General features: G+C 38.6%; 1 pseudogene; it reads left to right on the top strand.

Moving 5' to 3' along the window:
• The window catches only part of LOC101287598 (nuclear RNA export factor 2-like), a 544,209-nt pseudogene that overhangs the window by 413,525 nt on the left and 117,870 nt on the right, over positions 1-12,814 (top strand).

Here is a 12,814-nt window from a genome sequence, read left to right as displayed (position 1 = left end):
CATACACAAAAATAAACTCAAAATGGATTAGAGACCTAAATGTAAGACCGAACACTATAAAACTCTTAAAGGAAAACATCAGAGGAACACTCTTTGACATAAATCACAACAAGATCTTTTTTATCCACCTCCTACAGTAATGGAAATAAAAACAAAAATAAACAAATGGGGCCTAATGAAACCTAAAAGCTTTTGCACAGCAAAGGAAACTATAAACAAGACAAAAAGACAACCCTCAGAATAGGAGAGAGTATTTGCAAGCGAATCAACAGACAAAGGATCAATCTCCAATATATATAAACAGCATATGCAGCTCAATATTAAAAAAAGGAACAACCCAATTAAGAAATGGGCAGAAGACCTAAATAGACGTTTCTCCAAAGAAGACATACAGATGGCCAAGAGGCACATGAAAATCTGCTGAACATCACTAATTATTAGAGAAATGCAAATCAAAACTTCAATGAGGTATCACCTCACACCAGTTAGAATGGGCATCATCAGAAAATCTACAAACAACAAATGCTGGAGACGGTGTAGAGAAAAGGGAACCCTCTTGCACTGCTGGTGCGAATGTAAATTGGTATAGCCACTAGGGAGAACAGTATGGAGGTTCCTTAAAAAACTAAAAATAGAATTACCATATGACCCCGCAATCCCACTACTGGGCATATACCCAGAGAAAACCATAATTCAAAAAGACACATGCACACCAATGCAGCACTATTTACAACAGCCAGGTCATGGAAGCAACGTAAATGCCCATCGACAGATGAATGGATAAAGAAGACGTGGTACACATATACAATGGAATATTACTCAGCCATAAAAAGGAACAAAATTGGGTCATTTGTAGAGACGTACATGGACCTAGAGACTGTCATACAAAGTGAAGTAAGTCAGAAAGTGAAAAACAAATATCATAGATTAACACATATATGCGGAATCTAGAAAAATAATGCAGATGAACTGGTTTGCAAGGCAGAAATAGAGAAACTGATGTAGAGAACAAATGTATGGACGCCAAGGGGAGAAAGTGCGGTTGGGCGTTGTGGGTGGTCGTGGGATGAATTGGGAGATTGGGATTGACATGTATACACTGATATGTATAAAATAGATAAGTAATAAGGACCTGCTGAAAATAAATAAATTTTAAAAAATATATTGCCGTTCCCTTTTTGAATATGGATAATGAAATCTTGGAAGAGTTGATGTGCCTGGCCAAGGTCATGCAACTTGTGGTACCACTAAGTGGTAGAGCCATAAAACCAGGGATCCAGTCTTAAGTTATTTGATGTCATTACCCCATCTACTGACAGATGACATTGTACTGCAAAAATTAAAATGGCCATGGCTGGTCTAATTCTTTATCTACAATTAGAGTATAAGAAAAAAATGTTCGTCTTCCCTGGTGGCGCAAGGGTTAAGAATCTGCCTGCCAATGCAGGGGACACAGGTTCAAGCCCTGGTCTGAGAATATCCCAAAGCCACGGAGCAACTAAACCCATGCGACACAACTACTGAGCCTGTGCTCTAGAGCGCGTGAGCCACAATTACTGAGCCCGTGTGCCACAGCTACTGAAGCCCGCACACCTAGTGCCCATGCTCCGCAACAAGAGAAGCCACTGCAATGATAAACCTGTGCACCGCAATGCAGAGTAGCCCCCACTTGCTGCAACTAGAGAGAGTCCACGCGCAGCACCAAAGACCCAACACAGCCAAAAATAAAACAAAAAGAAAAAGTGTTGAAGAAAGGAAACAGGAAAAACAAAAGTAAACAAAAGCAAAATAAAAACAAAAAAGAAAACAAATAAACAAACGAAAAACCCAGAAAAGCTATGATCAAATGCTAAGTGTCATGAAGAAAAGTAAGGCTTGTCTGATAAGTTGACAGAGATGTGAGTTTAGTAAGGAAGGTGTTATAGGGCTATCTGGGGCAGGCTGTTACAGGAAAACACATAATTGTAGGAGAACATGTTTGGTGAGTTAGGGTTAGAGGCACAGAAAAGAGGCTAGTGTGGCTGGAGAAAAATTCATTCAACAAATATTCAAGTATCCGCTGAACCAGGCATTACTATAGGCACTTAGGATATGTTAATGAACAAACCAACAAAGATTCCTGCCCTCCTGGAATTTATATTTTTCCATCAAGGGAGATGGCCAATTTACAAAATTGCATATGGATAAAGTGTATTGTATTCCAAAAGGTGGTAAACAATTGGGATCAGAAAAGGAAGCAGACAGGGAAGAAGTGGAAGCAAGAGTCCAGGGAGAGGGTTGGAAACAAATACTATTAGCTATCCTTGCAATTGATAGTAGAGTTATTAGTGGGTGGCAGTTTTCTCCATTACGTTGCTTTTGTCAAATATCAATGTAAATGCTATGCTGGCTTTACTGCACAGAGGCAAGAATACATTTTTCCTATGTTTTGGTGGGGACTCGACTGCTTGTTTAATATAGTGGAGCACCAGGGACACTAAAGTCTGATGGCTTTTTGTCATCATTGGCCACTCGTGTTTTTTTCTTTTTCTTTTTTTTTTTTTGCGGTATGCAGGCCTCTCAGTGGTGTGGCCTCTCCCGCTGCGGAGCACAGGCTCGGGATGCGCAGGCTCAGCGGCCATGGCTCACACGCCCAGCCGCTCCACGGCACGTGGGATCTTCCCACACCAGGGCATGAACCCATGTCCCCCGCATCGGCTGGTGGACTCTCAACCACTGCGCCACAAGGGAAGCCCGCCACTCGTTTTTAAGTTCACACCCTCTGTTGTGTAGACTATCAATTTGGACGTCAGTTCTCTAGGTTTGAGACCCGGCCTGGCAGTAACCCTGGCCAGGCAGTGCCCAGGTGACAAAGAGAGACACTGTGCCAAGGAGATGTGGGAGGGTGGCGCTGGCGCCTGAGAGGAACCCTCTCCTGCATAAGGCTCTCTCCCCTCGGCCCTCTGGGTGGGGTCGGGAATCTGGCCCCTCCTCCCAGTACAGAGTAGATTGAGTGATAGGGGGTCACGTGACCTGAGCTGCACCAATCCAAGTCCTCTTCCGGTGAGCTTAACGTTGAGAGGGAACCGTTAAGACGCCCAGTTCCGGAAACACTGAGGCTTCTCCGCTCCGAGCTCTGGAGAGGGAAGAACCTGCTCCTACTGCTGGGGTCTTGGACAGCTCAAGTTTTTTCCAACTCTTGTTCCAATCAGGTAAATTACAACAGCATTCTTTCTATAAATTACACCTCTATTGACCTAAATTAAATTACCCAGGATCAAGGTTTGGGGGTTAATAAGACAGGCAATCGAACGGATTGCTGGGTCCACTGTCCTGTCCATTCTCCGTGCGTTCCTCTTTCCTCAGGTGTGATTCGCTTCAGTTGTGTGGCTAATCATTTCCTGCTCTCTGTTTAAAATCCCTCGATCAGCCTTCTGCTTCTTAAAAAAAAAGTTGGGGCTTCCCTGGTGGCGCAGTGGTTGAGAGTCCGCCTGCCGATGCAGGGCACAGGGGTTCGTGTCCCGGTCAGGGAAGATCCCACATGCCATGGAGCGGCTGGGCCCGTGAGCCATGGCCGCTGAGCCGGCACGTCCGGAGCCTGTACTCTGTGACTGGAGAGGCCACAACAGTGAGAGGCCCGCGTACCGGGAAAAAAAAAAAATTGTATTTCTCCTTTGCACCTCAGTTTTGTTTGCGGTTTGTTTTGATATCTCAGACTTCAAGTTGTAGGTATTGAAATGTATGTCTCTCTCTCCGCCCTCCCCCACCTCTCTGTCTCTCTCTGGTCTCTCTCTCTCTCTCTCTCTCTCTCTCTCTCTATATATATATATATATATGGTATTTCATTTCTTTTATACTTAAAATGGTTATCTTCTGAAGAGCAGATAAATACTCATCTACATCTTGGAGATGACTGCACTTTTATTTATTTTAATGGGCTCTCTAAAGCAGTTTTAAATAGTTTTTCAATGGATGATGCGGCATGAGCATTTATCCATCCTCCTAACTGTATTTCAATTAGTTAAACTCTTATTAAACAATGTCGTTTATACAATAACCATTCCTTTAACCAGTGATTTTTTTAATTCTTTATTTTAAAATAATTTTAGGTTCACAGAAACTTTGCAAGTAGTATAGAAAGCCTTCACCCAGATTTCCCTAATGTTAACATCTTATACAGCCAAAGAAAAACTATCAAAATTGGGAAATTAACATTGATGCAGTACTATTAACTAATCTACATACTTTATTTGAATTTCACCATTTGTCCCAGTAATCTCATTTTTCTATTCCAGCATCCCATTCTGGATACCACATTGCATTTGGCCATCATTTCTCCTTAGTCTCCTCCAGGCTGACACTTCCTTAAGCTTTCTGGGTGTTTCCCAATCTTGACGCTTTTGAAGATACTGGTCAGGTATTTTATAGAATGTGTGTCAACTTGGGTTTGTCTGATGTGTTCTTGTGATTTGATTGAACTTATACATTTTTGGCAACAATACCTGTTTTATTCTCCTCCCCTTCATCCCATTGGTGATGGAGGAATTTCCACCCTTGTGTTATGGGGGTGGCTGAACACACGACACCTGACACTGGACAGATACTATCCAGAGCAGCTTATTAGTAACGTTTACTCACGGCCTGGGGAGGAGGACACCACTGGCCAGGTAGAGCCCCACAGGAGTCATTCTCTGGAAGAGAGTGAACAAGCAGGGGCTGTGGGGGGCAGTCTGTAGTAGCAAGAGGACGAGGTGACCCTTGGTTCACATGGGAGGATGTGATTGGCTTGTTTGAATACTTCTGTGAGCTGGTAGGGAACTGAAACCTGATAGTCAGGGGCGAGCAGGCACTGTGGCTAGTTCCCATGATAAGGCTGGTTCTTTGGCTAGGGGACCTTCTTCCCGGCAGCACAAAAGGGGAATGGGAACTTGTGGTTAGTCCATTTGAGACCCTCTGGGTTTTCCCCCAAATGTCAAGGCATACATGTCACTGTGCCTTAATTTTAGGTCTTATACCACGGCGCTGCAAAAGCAATTCTGTTCCTTGCTCCAAGCATCATGTGAGGGGGTACATGATGTCCATATGTTGTATTAATGATGATATTCATTTGCAACACTTGATTAAGGTAGGGACAACTGTGTTGCTCCATTGTAATAGTACTGTTTTCCTATTTGTAAGTAATAAATATCGTGTAGGAAATACTTTCAGACTATGAAAATATCCTATTTCTTCTCAGACTGTTATTCACGACTTTTAAAATCCATCTGTTGATCTTGCCTACAACAATTATGACTTAATGGTGACTTTCTATTTCCTTATTCTTACTACATTGGTTCATTGGAATTCTGAGGAGCTGTCTTTTCTCCCCCATTTATTTATTTATAAATTATCAAGTTGTTTATAAAACTTGTTTTATTTCAAATTATTGAATCAAATAGCTAATCAAATTATTTGTCAGTATTGAATCATGAATAACTATGTTATATTGTGACTTATAATCAAATTAAATCATTATTTAGTTTCTTGAATTGTTCCAGCTTTGGTGACTGCAAGCTCCTTTTGGTGGGGTCTGTGTTCTTTCAGCATGACCTGATCCTTTTTTGTGTACTTCCTTGCTGGCATTGTAAGGTATTCCTGTTCATCTTGTGTTTTTGTCCCCACCACGGCCCTGAAATCAAAACACTTCTGCAAAGAGCCATGTTTCCTTTTCTTGGAAAATGACATTTGGAAACCAATATCTCAGTGTGTGTTCATTGCTATTGCGGTTTCACTGCTGCTAAGTCCTCCCTCTCCATCCACAAATGAAGGAAATATATTGTATGTATATACTCATGCTTACAGATACTTCTCAATTTCTCTACCTATATGTATAGATATTGAAAGCCAGGAGCTCATACTGATACTTCTTATTTTAATCCATTGTAGCCTTGTTTGTAACTTCTTTGTCTCACCTGGCTCTCCTTATCTTCAATATTTACTTACTTGTTCATTCCTGATATATACATGAAGTACTTGCAGAAAGGTTACCCAATACGCCTATTAGAAACAGATTTGATAACTTGTGTTTGTGTACAGTTCTTTATGTCTTAGGCCTCAGAGGATGCAGTCAAAGAACTACTATTTCCCTAAGTTGCTTAGCTTAGCTATTTTCTTTCTCACCTCTTCAGCTGTGGTTAAGACATTCATTTGTAATATAGTTAGGTTAATTTGTTGGTGTTTGTATTTGACTTTGCCTCCCCCCCACATCTTAGTTGATTTTAATTTTTTATTTAATTCTGGGGTATGTGAAATATTACTGTGATTCAAAGAGTCAGGGCTGCACAGAAACATCTATTAGACAAGTGTCACTCTTTCCTCATGCCTTCTAAGCCCCTCCCATTCGCCACTTATTTCCCACACTCCCCCTGTAGATAACCAATCTCGTTAGCTTCTGGTTTAATCTTTCCTGTATTTACTCTGCACAAATGAACTGATACATATATGTGTTCTTATATTCCCTTGTTTATTAAATGAAGGATGGCATTTTATAATGCTCCTTTGCACTTTTCCTTTTTCAGTTAACAGCATCCCATAAAAAAACTCTTTATGCCATAGAGGGCTTCATTGTTTTTTTGTTTTTGTTTCTCTTTTTATACAGCTGCATTGGACTCCGCTGACATATGTAGGGGCATTTAACTGGTTTTCAACATTCTGCAACTACAAACAATGCTGCAGTGAATAACCTTAGGCATAAGTATTTTTGTGTTGGTGGAAATGGATCTTCAAGTTTTATTCCCAGCAGTAGTATTGTTGGGCCAAAAGTTAAGTGCATGTGTATTTCTGTTAGGTATTTCCAAATTTCTCTCCAGAAGGGTTGTACTGGTTTTCACTCCCACTAGCTACTGTGACTGTTTCCCCACACACTCACTAACAGAACATGTTGCCCTACTTTTGTGACCTTTGTTGATGTGGTAGGTGAGAAATGATATCTCGGCATTGTCTTAGTATGCACTTGTCTAATTATGAGAAAGTGTGACTCTATATTTTGAGGACTGTTTTATATATTTTTTGTGAATTATCTGTTCATATCTTTTCCCATTTTTCTGTAGAAATATTAGCCTTTTGTCCTTCAATACTTCAGAGTTCTGTATATACTTGGACTATTATTCATTTGTCCGTGAGGCATGTGCAAATACTTTATCTCAGTTTGTCAATTGCCTTTTGACTTAGTTATGATGTGTTTGCCGTACATTAAAAAAATCCTTCGTAGTCACATAGATCATTGTTTTCTTTCATTGCCTCTGGAAATTTGAGTCACAGTTAGAAAGCCTTTCCCTACGCTGAGGTTAAAGCAGAGTCCTGCCATATTTTCTTAAAGATTTTGTTATGGTTTCATTTGTTTAGGTTCCTAACCCGTTTACAGTTTATTTCTGTGTATGGTGTGTGATATGGATCTACACTGATTCTTTTCCCAAATGTCTCAGTTGTTCCAGCATCATTTATTGAACGTCCATCTTTGCCTCAGTGCTTTTAAATGCCCTTTCATCATATACTGAAATTTCCATATATTATTCTTGTTTTTCTGGGTTTTCTATTCTGTTTCACTGGACTATTTGTCTACTCATGTACCAGTACCACAGTGTTATAATTACCGAGGCTTTATAGCATGCTTTAATGTCTGGTATCATTACTCCCCATTTACAGGTTTTCTTTTTCACTTATATCCTGGCTATTCTTGCATGATTTTTAAAAAATATATTAATTTTATTATCCATTGATCTAACTCCATAGAAACATTTGCTGGTATTTTTGAGATTATATTAAATTTATACATTAGTTTAGGGAGAACTGACATCTTCTTAATGTTGTGTTATTCTATCCAAGAACACTGACCAATGTCTTTGTACTTATTCAAGTTTCCTTCTATGTCGTTCAGGAGTGTCTAAAAATTGTCCTTGCATAGCTGCTCTCATTAAGTTTATTTCTATGCATTTAAGCTTTGTTTTTGCTATTGTATATGGAATTTTCTCTACTAAAGTGTCCTCCAGCTGTGTGTGTGTGCGCACACAAAGACCATTGACTTTTGTATGTAACTCTATATCCTACTACCTTGATGATTTCTCTTATTGTTTTACTCAATCTGTCATTGTTTCTATAGGGCTTTTCAGGTGTACGGTAATATCTGCACACAGAGGTGGCTTTACTTCTTGTTATTCATTCTCAGAAATCTAATTGATTTCTCTAGTCAACTGACTAATGCTTGTAGTTGAAGACTGAACAGGAATGATATAATGGGCATACTTTTCTTATTCCTGAGCTTATTGGAAAACCTCTGGTAGTCCCCCACTAAATAAAATACTTGCATGAGGAATTAATTATATATCTTTTATCATGTTAAGAATGCGTCCCTCTTTCCCACTTCTTGAGGTTTTTCTTTTCTTAACATGAATGGGTGTTGAAGTTTCCCAAAGATTTGTTTGGCATCTGTGGTTTTAATCATATGATATTTGTCCTTAATTATATGACGATGGTGAATGATATCAATGGAATTCCTAATATAGAGCCAGCCTTGTATTAATGGAATAAATTGCACTTGATCACAGTATATTAGTTTCTAAATGTATTGTTGGATGTTTGCTAATATTCTATTTAGTATTTTGGTATCTACCTTTTACCTGTTAGCATCCTACTGGCTTCATATAAGAAGTTAGGGAAGTTTCCTTCCTTTCTAATGTTCTTACATAACTCATAGAGCTTTGGTACTATTTGATCTTTGATGGTTTACTAGGATTCACCTGTAAAACCATCTGAGCAAGGTGCTTCTTGGGGGTATTGCTGTAATAACTTTATTTCTTCTATGAAAATTGCCTAATTTAAGCTTTCTAACACTAGAATCAGAATTTTGGTAATTTGTATTTATCTAGGAAGTTACCTATTTCATATAGATTTTCAAGTTTATTTGCATAGAGGTTGGCAAAGTAATCTCCTCTTTTTTCTGTTTCAATGATTATTTCTCCTTTGTCTATTATTTTGTGTATGTGTGATCTCTCCCTTTCTTCCTTCATCAAGCCAGCTAGGGGTTTGTCCATTTTGAAAAACAAGATTTCATTTTTCTATTTTGTATCTCATTCATTTCTGCTTTTATGTTTTGCTTTCTTTAATTGTTCTTTTTTACCTAGTTGCTTTTGTTTTTTCATTTTTTGAGGCCATACTTTAATTAATCTTCATTCTTCCATTTTTACTCATAAAAGTGTCTACTGTGTGAATTTGCCTCAGATCACTGCTCTAAATGTATCCCATAGATGCCAATATGTAGTTTTTCAGTCAATCTTTTAAAAAATTTCTTTACAACTTCAGTTTGCATCTCTTCTTATATTCAACAGTTTTTAAGAGAAGCTTTAAAAATTTTTTTCAGGTGGAAAGGCCTTTCTGTTTTCAATTTTTGTTACTAACTTTTATAGCATTGGGGTTAGAGAGGATTGTTTGTACTATTTCTACTTTATAGAAATTAATTATCTAATCTCTGTGAGATAATTATGATCCATTTTTGACAAGAATATATTCCCTATATAACATTATTGATTAGATTTCTCTTTTTTTATATGACTTGATCAGCCTTAGACTGAGTTTGGTGTATTAAATCTCCTACTGTTACTGTTTCCTGTTATTATTATTATTTTATCTACGTCTCCTTGCATTTTCGCTTTATAAAGGTGTTTGTTTGTTATTGGTTCATAAATATTCCTAAGGGTTATATCTTCATTGTGAGTTTTGGCTTTTATCATTAAGACATGTTTTTGGTCACGTTTAATGCTTTCTTAAAATCATCCTGAACCACCTGTTTTCTTAACTTTACTCTCTGGTCTATGCATTTTTTCCTCCAGTATCATTTAACACTCACCTACTGCATTATGATAAAAAGTTTGTTGTATTTTCTTCTACTTCTCTACCTTCTATCATTTTTAGTTGCAGAGTTTCTGTGGGTTTTTTTCACAGCATAAAACTTTTGTACATTAGCCTTCTCCCCTTTCCCCCACCTTCATTTTACTATTGTATGTAAAATACTCACCATTGGGTATTTTGGTGAAGTTTTCCTTCTCATCGCAGTGGGATCACACTCCCAGTTCCTCTTTTAGATTACTTGGCAAACATTCTGTAAAGAGAAGTATAGGAAATATTGTAAGTTCCTGGGTCACAGTGTCGCTGTCTCTCTACTCAACTTTGCTACTGTAGTGCAAAAGCATTCATAGTCAATACATAAATGATTGATCATGGCTTTGATCCAATAAAACTTCATTTACAAAATCAAGCAGTGGGCTGAATTTGGTTGAGTGGGCCAGTTTGCAGACCCCTGCTCTAGTAGCTTCCTTAGGAAGGGCTGAGGGGTGCAGAATTTCCTAAGTTTCTGCAAGTTCAAAAGCTTTTTCTGTAGGCTGTGATATTTAAAGGACACCCAAGTTGGTTATGAAATCTATGCTTCAGCCTTTCTTTTTATTCAATCTCTGTCTTTTGATTTTTTAAAATATTCTATTTAAGGTGGGTTTCATATCCTCCAATGCTTGCTTGAGTATAATTAATTTTGTTTGGAGTGTTGACTTCCACTCTTTTTTCTCCTTCATGGTTGTTTAATATGTATGCACTTTTGTTCCCTCATCTATTTTTTTTTTTTTTACAAAGCTTTGTATGGAATTCCCTTCATTCTGTTCATCTGTATGATACTGGTTTTTTCGACAAGATTCCTAGTTTAATAATGTGAAATTTTGTTAGTATAGCAAAGACCAGATCCTTTTTTATTTTGTTTGTTTGTTTTGGTGATGAAGGGAGAAGTCCTGAGTGCTCTGATTTTGCGGTTCTCTTATGTCTTGCAAGATCCTTAATTTTCCCCTTTTGTTTATTTTCTCCATCATTACCCAAGCGCCAATGGATGCTTCTCCCTAACTCTTTGCCTTTCTTCTTCCCTAAGAGTTATATCTTTCAAAGACTGCACTTTAAATCATCTCTGTCCCTTCATAAGCTCCGATTTTGGAGTGCCTTCCCTGTAGTCCAGGCTCTCATATTCTAGGACACATTTTTGGTATTTTTAGATTTATTCTGGGCTTAGTCCTTCTGCTGTAGTTTTAGATCAGCTTTCAGCCCTTTTCCATCTTTCCTCTCTCTTGGCAGCTTTTCTTGGTCTGTCTTTTTGTTTTCCACAAAGCCTAGTAATGGGAGTGTGACAAATCTTATGCCAGGATTCATGATTTTTCTTTTTTTACTCACAATACTTTTGAATTTTTGGCCTTCTCCATTTTAAAATACTGATGAGGGTGTGGCTTTTGTGTAGATGTACATTTTCCTTCTTATTGGTTTGTATCCTTTGGGGAGAAAATAATATTTTTAACATCTTTATTAGAGTATAATTGCTTTACAATGGTTTGTCAGTTTCTGCCTTATAATGAAGTGAATCAGCTATACATACACATATGTCCCCATATCTCTTGCCTCTTTCATCTCCCTCCCTCCCACCCTCCCTATCCCACCCCTCTAGGTGGTCACAAAGTGCCGAGCTGATCTCTTTGTGCTATAGGGCTGCTTCTAACTAGCGATCTATTTTACGTTAGGTAGTGTATATATGTCCCTGACATTCACTTTATCCCAGCTCGCCCTTCCCCCTCCCCGTATCCTCAAGTCCAGCCTCTAGTAGGTCTGCATCTTTATTGCCGTCTTACACCGAGGTTCTCTGACCATTTTCTTTTTTTTTCCTTTTTCTATTTTATTTTATTTTATTTTTGGTGGCTTAAAATGGCAGAAATTTATTCTTTCATAGCTCTGGAAGCCAAGTCTGAAATCAATATCACTGAGCTGAAATCAGTGTGTTGGCAGGGCTGTTTTCCTTCTGGAGGCTCCAGGAGAGAATCCATTCTTGCTTCTTCCAGCTTCTTGTGGCTGCCAGCATCCTTTGGCGTGTGGTCACATCAAAACAACCTCTGCCTGTGTGGTCACATTGACATTTCCTTTTCTGTGTGTGTCAAATCTGGTTTTGCCCCTATATTTTAATTTATTTTATTTTTTTTAAATTTATTTTAACATCTTTATTGGAGTATAATTGCTTTACAATGGTGTGTTAGTTTCTGCTTTATAACAAAGTGAATCAGTTATACATATACATATGTTCCCATATCTTTACCCTCTTGCATCTCCCTCCCTCCCAGCCTCCCTATCCCTCCCCTCTAGGTGGTCATAGACCACCTAGCTGATCTCCCTGTGCTACGCGGCTGCTTCCCACTAGCTACCTATTTTACGTTTGGTAGAGTATATATGTCCATGCCATTCTCTCACTTTGTAACAGTTTACCATTCCCCCTCCCTATATCCTAAACTCCATGCTCTCGTAGGTCTGTGTCTTTATTCCTGTCTTACCCCTAGGTACTTCATGACCTTTTCTCAGGGTATGCCCAGTAGTGGGATTGCTGGGTCGTATGGTAGTTCTATTTTTAGTTTTTTAAGGAACCTCCATACTGTTCTCCATAGTGGCTGCATCATTTCTCATTCCCACCAATAGTGCAAGAGTTTTCCCTTTCCTCCTCACCCTCTCCAGCATTTATTGTTTGTAGATTTTTTGATGATGGCCATTCTGACCGGTGTGAGATGATATCACATTGTAGTTTTGATTTGCATTTCTCTAATGATTAATGACGTTGAGCATTCTTTCATGTGTTGGTTGGCAATCTGTATATCTTCTCTGGAGAAATGTCTATTTAGGTCTTCTGCCCATTTATGCATTGGATTGGGTTTTTTTTGTTATTGAGCTGCATGAGCTGCTTGTAAATTTTGGAAATTAATCCTTTGTCAGTTGCTTCATTTGCAAATATTTTCTC

This window comes from Orcinus orca, chromosome X, assembly GCF_937001465.1.
Source record: "Orcinus orca chromosome X, mOrcOrc1.1, whole genome shotgun sequence".
NCBI classification, from domain to species: domain Eukaryota; kingdom Metazoa; phylum Chordata; class Mammalia; order Artiodactyla; family Delphinidae; genus Orcinus; species Orcinus orca.
This window is presented reverse-complemented; position numbering and strand designations above follow the sequence as displayed.